Consider the following 7,281-nt stretch of genomic DNA (forward strand, 5'->3'; position numbering starts at 1 on the left):
CATTGTCTTATATCAATAGTTTTAGTCTGAGCTTCTCTTAACTTTCATCAGTGTAGTTGATCAGTCTGTCAGAACACTTAGAACAGAATCATTCTTATTAATAGAGTCTTCAGACTCTTTATTCATGATAAGCTGTGTCTTATTATCTAGAAGATAGATTGAATTAATTACACTCTCTAAGTTCTCATTGATAATCATCTTCAAAACATCTGATTTATTCTTTATAAGTCTTTTCAGAAGACAGTGTTGCTATCTCTCTCTGATATTCAGAATGTTCAATTTATTAGACAATTCATTGAATTTCCTCATTATATTTACAGGTGTATTTGAACTCATGTCAAGAGCTTCATTAAATATAATATCTTATACAATCTCAAGACAACATGCAACAGAATTCCACACATGATATTGATGTAATTCTTAGTATTCAATCAGCTGTTATTTCTTATTATCAGTTCTATTCATGAGCTTATTCAACACTTTCAAATTCTTCTTGTAAACCTTGCACTCTCATCTCTGTATTCAATGAATAGAAGATTGCATCTCAGTTCATGCTTTAAAAGATGTAAGTGATGTTTCTTTCTTACATTCAAATATCTTCATTGATATTGAGAATGTATTAATTATCATGATTATGACTTGTATTGCTTCATCTCAAAGTTCTCTTTCTAATTCACTATTAAATAGTAGGCTTTGTGTCTTTTCTGTAACTATTCAATTCATGTATTCTGCTGAGTCATTTGATTGTGATGTATCAGATGTTGTTATTTCATACATTATTTCTTTACTCTGACAGTAGGTCTTAAGTTCTTGACTTTTGAACTCTTCTTCATCATCTCAGTGTAGGATTTCAACTCAATATTATGTAGTTGTCTTAATACTTATAATGAAGTTCATTAATCTTACAGTGAATTCTTTCTTTCTTATTATAAGAATTACTCATCTATAACAGATTATATCATTCATTATACTCAATTAGTAGCTTGCACTTTCTCTAGTGAAGATGTCATTCCTGTCAAAAAGTGTTTTTCCATCCTCTGTCAGATCAATGAAGAATCTCATTACTGACTTAACAGCTTATATTATAGATGTGAAGATTGAACATGTTATTTTTATCTGAACACAGACTTTGCAGAATGATAAAGCTCATTGATCAATAATTCTCATTTCTAGATATGAATCTGTCATTATTTTTGCAATATCTGTAAGATTTAAATATTCTAGCTTTTGATATCATTGTATCATTGTAAGTTCTATAATCTTTATATTATTTCTGTCAGATAGTATCAATATTATGTCATCTTTTGCCTGTAATGTGTTCACAGGTTCAGAATCATTATTAAGTATAGTAAACTGAATCAAGTCTCTGTATATAATCAGTCTTTTCATCTCATAGATATTATTCTCATTTAATCTTACTGTAAATGAGAATATGCAGTCAGAAGACATAATTAACATAGTATAATTATTCTCATATATTAACTGCTTATAGATATAACTCTGACATACAAGCTTATTCATACTCATAAGATTCACTTCTAACTTCAGAATATAGCAGATATCATTTAACAGCATATTTATTTCTTTCACTGAAATCTTTGTATCTTCTATAACTGTAGTGAGAGCTACTGTTTCATCTGTCATTTTCAACATTACTTTCATCTTCTGAGGTTTTGTCATAATAAGATCTCTGTGAGGTGTGACATGAGTACTCAATTCAGAGTCTAGAATCCAGGTATCTTTTTCTATCTGATCACTTATATAGACCTTTTCTTTGATACAGAATACTTGCTTTATAATACTGTGAACAGAAGCAGCATCTGTATTCTCTGCATTCTTATCTTTATTCTTGTTTCTATTGATATTGAAATTCAAATTTGAAGAATGTTTCTCAGAGTATTTCTTTCAACAGTCAGTCTGAATATGATTAATCTTTTGACAATGATAGCAGGTTCTCATGTCATTACTTCTATATTCAGGTTTGAATTCAGTGTTCTTGTTCTTGTTATTATCTTTCTTCTTGTTCTTGTCTTTCTTATTCTTATCTTGCATGTTGTTGATAGAATTTCTAGATACATCAGTATTTACTTCATTTGCAGCAGAGAGCTGTAAAAGAATATCACAGTACAGACTCATAAAATCATTCTCTAAGAGTTGAGTATTATCTTTATCGATTTGATTCATTCAATTTCTTATGAATAAGGCTCAACCTCTGTTGACTTCTGTAAGCAGTCTGTTAAAAAACATAATATTCAGAATCTCATATTCTAGACAGATATAATCAGTTCTTATAACAATCAGACATTCAATGAAAGCATAATCTGAGCCTTTTAACTTAGTAGTCATGCTAATCAGCTTCTTAAACAGATAGATTCTACAGATAGCAGATCTCTCAGAAAAGTTGTTCTCTATAATAGTTCATAGAGTATAAGCAGATAACTTGAATTTCTTAAGTATAGTGAAATGAGCCTTGATCTTTAGAACAATTACAGATCACATATAATTGTATAATCAAAGATTGTGTTCTTTTCAGAAATGTTGTATATTCATGATAACATTCTCATTAAAATTATTATCTTCAAGAATATCATCAGTTTCAGACTGCTCTGCAGTCAAAAGAATTTTCTCTCTTCACATTGAGTAGTTAATGAATTCAGTGAGAACTATTAATCTTTTGATAAGTCTTACTTAACTTCTGAATTCTTCAAGAACTTTTATTATAATAGATGTCTTCTCTTTTCATTGAAGATATTCTGTCAGATCTGCTCTTATCTCATTATCTGCAGAGTCACCTCTACTGATCTTCATTCACTCAATCTCATACTGAAGTCTTGCAATTTCTAGTCTTATACAAGTCTTCTCACTCACTGAGCTATTGTTATTTCAGTCACTTGAGTTCTTTGCATTATCTGACATCTCACTGATATCTTCAATCAGATCTTTATATTTATTATTGAACTTATCAGACTGTTCTTTCACAATTATGTCATTCATCTCATAAGTCTCTGAGGCAGCCACTTTTCAGTTCATTGCAGACATTGACAAGCTCACACTCAATTCTTCTTATACTTCAGATATTTGTGAATTTCTTCTTCTATACATTGATATGTAATTCTTCATTAAGTCAGACTTTCCACCTGATCTCAGATTTATTATGAGTTCAATTAATTAATAAGTTATCTAGACACACTTGTAATGATGCATGAAGATGTCAATTTAACACATTATTATGATTATTTATTGCCTGCAAAGAGCTTTATAATCTCTTGAAGAATAATGTTATTGTGTTGTATATGTGTAATCTATCTACGCGAGTTACACTAAATGAATAGATTGAGGTGGCACATGACTAGAGTAGATGTAGTAATTATTAACAGTTAGCAGCTCTTGACTACATATAACTATATAGACTGATGTTCATGAATACTATTTATAACTCAGCTTGAATGCTATTATATATTTAATCTCTACATTTTATCTTTCTACTGTGAATACTTCTAGTAGTTAATAGTACATATCACGCCAAGCTGTAAACACCTGAATAATCGCCTGCAAATACTTATTCTTACAAGAATCTTAATGTTAAAGTCAGAGATAAATGTTGTAAGAGAAGTATTTCTCTGTTAAGTACTCTGTAATTAATTTAATACTTTCTACTGCATAGCAGTGTCTCTGAACAGAACATCAAAATATCTGATAATATTGTCAGATATATATAACACTGATTCACATGCTTTTATTCATGAATGAAATTTCTGTTTTATGCAATCTTTTAATCAGCTGTTGATATATTAATCTTGATTAATTAACAGACTGATAACATCTTCATCTACACTTAGTTTCATAAGTATTTTCAATCTTCATGATGAATAGAGAGTGAGATCAGAAGTATTAAAATATATAACAATATCTAGATGTTTCTTCAATACTTATATTATATTTATATTTAATTCAGTTAATATTGAAATTATCTGTGCAGAGGTTTCTAGTTGAAATAATTATTGAATTTCCTTATATTAATATTGTTGAGTTATATGCATATCAGCCATCTATTACTGTTGTAATTTCAACATTGCTCAAAGTCATTGTAGTACTGTGTTTATATTTATATTTAAGAATTTCTTCATGTTATCAGTAGACATATCATTCATCAGATATACAATAACTGTGAAATCAGAAGAAGTGTAATTGTATAAATATCTTATATATCTAAGATGTTAGAACTCTCAGATCTTTCACTGATATTCTCTTATAAGATTCTATTCTCTTTATGAGATCTTGTTCTCTTTATAAGATCTTGTTACAGAGTCAGAATAACTGATGAGTAAGCTTCTATCTAGAAACTTAATATTCACTTAACTGATTGTTTATTTCTCTATTTCTTACATATTATTACATGTTCAAATATCTTCTCAATGAATAATCATTTCTAATGAGAAGATGAATAATGTTTTTCAAGTGTAAGAGGCCTACACTGAATAGATTAGTATGATATTTATAGGTCTTATAATACAAAAGTAAAAAACATTAGAGAAGGAAAAAAGAGAAAGTGCAGGAATCAGTAATTGAAGTGAGTATTTATACGTGTACACGGTGGAGCTTCAGAGCGGAAGAATAGAAATTTCATGGGTTTTTCAGCTGATAATCAGCGACCGAGAATCGGAGCTTCGGGGCGGAAGAATAGAAATCTATGAAGTGTAATTAAATAGTCTATATAATTAATCAGGCGCAGCCCGCCACACTTTTATATTAATTGTAGAGATCTTCTTCAAATACTGTTCATATTCTCTCTCTTTAGACAGTTCACTTATTTATAAGTCTATGAGAGATTTCAGCTTTTCTCTTCAAAGAGATATCTTCTCATAATCAATTGTATCAATATTTAATAAAGAAAATTTATTTTTAATCAGTGAACATAGTCTGTATAGTTGAGAGAGCATTTTCTTTGAAGAATTATTCTCATTTCAATCAAGCAAGCTATTTTAATTCAGTTCATTTTCTGAGTTAATTAATAAAAATGAAGAAGAGACTCTTTCTCTGATTATATAATTTAAGCTTATCTTCATAACTCTCAGAGTATAGCTTATACAGGCCTTTTTAAATTGAATAGTAGAAGAAGAAATTAAAGCTTCAATTTTCATTACTTTAATAGAAGATAATTTAAATACTCTCAGAATTCTTCTCAAAGCTCTGTTTTACAGACTTTCAAAGAGTTCAGTGAAATTTTCTTAATTACTTCATCAAACTTGAACTTCATAATCAGCTACTGAGATGATATAGACTATGTATAACTGTCTCATAGTCAGAAAGAATAAATCTCTCTCTGTATTTAATAGTCTGATTACACTATTCAGTAGTCTCTCTGTCTTGATAATTCTCTGTTGAATATGATATTTAAATTCAACTTGAAGTTTAATCATACTTCTAGTCATTTGTAAGAAATCTCACTTCTCGCGAATTCTTTCCCTCTATTTCTATCTCTCGCGTAATTAATAGGGTTAGCAGCCCTTGACTATACACAACTATATAGACTGAAGTTTATAAATACTATTTATAACTTAGCTTGAATACTATTATAAATTTAATCTCTATATTTATCTTTCTATTATAAATACTTCTAGTAACTATTAATATATATTATATTAAGCTGCAAACATCTGAATAATTATCTGTGAGTACTTATTCTTACATTTCAAGCTCTGTCAGTCAGCAATCATTTATTATAACTGAAAGAACTAGAAACTTATATACTTTAATTTCTATAAACTCTACTGTAGATACTCAGAAGCAGTTATCTGAATCATGAATAATTTCTATAAAAGAAATCTCAGAGAATTTATTAATTACTTACAGAATATTATTCTCTATATCTATAATAGAGAAACTCTTCAAACTTATGAATAAATCAATCTTAGTGAAGAACATTCTTAAGTATCTCTCACAGAATTAAGCTATTTTTCTGTAAGAAATACTTACTATTTATAAACACTCTCAAACTGAGTCTTTAAATATGATCTTCAGAGACACTTATAAACTAAAAAGAAACTTTCTTAAGTTATAAATACTTAAGATTATCTATTGGATCACAATCTATAAAAGCTTTTATAAGTTTGTATTTGAAATTGACTCACAAGCCCGGCTGTGTGATATGAAAAATGAAGAAGTTATTATCTATATAATAACAGACCTCTACTACATTGAAGTCAAGAATTGACTGAATTATATAGAGAATAATCACAAGAGATTCTACTGATCAGTTCTCAATATCTATCTAGAGAATAAGTTGAGAAACTCTATAAGTCAGACAGAGCACATCTGAGCTGTAATTATCAGTTTCTCTAATAAAATGAGTTGATTATTTTATAGCAAAAAAAATTATACAATTTTTTTTTATTGAGATAAAACAAGATAAAGCTGAGATAAAAATAGAAGTATTATAAAAATCTTTAATAGTATCTGTTTTATTTACAATATATACTACATATCTATTTAAGAATAGAGAGATGAAAATAGTGAGATTTTTCAGCTATATAGATTATATTAATTTAATCTACAGTTTAAAAACAATTAAAAAGAATTTAAAAGTAATTGAAAAAAAAGAAAAGAAAATCTTTTTTTAAACAGATATCAATCAAATTCAATTTAATATGAATAAAACAGAGTAATTTACTTTTTTCTCAGATTCAATGAGAAAACATTAAGTTTAACTCTTTTAAACAAAGAGATTAAACTCAGTTTGAATGTTAAATAACTGAGAGTATGATTACACTTCAAGTCAAATTTCAAATATCATATTTAACAAATAATTATTAAAACAGAAAGATTACTGAATAATATAATTAAACTATTAAATGCAGAAAGAGATCTATTCTTTCAAACTATAAAATAATTATATATAGTCTGTATCATCTCAGTAGCTGATTATGAAGTTTAAATTTAATAAAATAATTAAAGAAATTTCACTAAACTCTTTTAAAGTCTACAAAATAGAGTTTTAAGAACAATTTTAAAAACATTTAAATCATCTTTTATTAGAGTAATAAAAATTAAAGCTTCAATTTCTTTATTTACTATCAGATTTAAGAAAGCCTGTATAAATTATACTTTGAAAATTATAAAAATAAGTTTAAATTATATAATCAGAGAAAGAGTTTCTTCTTCTTTTTCATTAATTAACTCTGAAAATAAACTGAATTGAAATAAATTTCTTAATTAAAATAAAAACAATTGTTTAAAGAAAATACACTCTCAATTATACAGACTATATTTATTGATTAGAAT

Source organism: Blastomyces gilchristii (assembly GCF_000003855.2).
Source record: "Blastomyces gilchristii SLH14081 genomic scaffold supercont1.5, whole genome shotgun sequence".
Taxonomy (NCBI): domain Eukaryota; kingdom Fungi; phylum Ascomycota; class Eurotiomycetes; order Onygenales; family Ajellomycetaceae; genus Blastomyces; species Blastomyces gilchristii.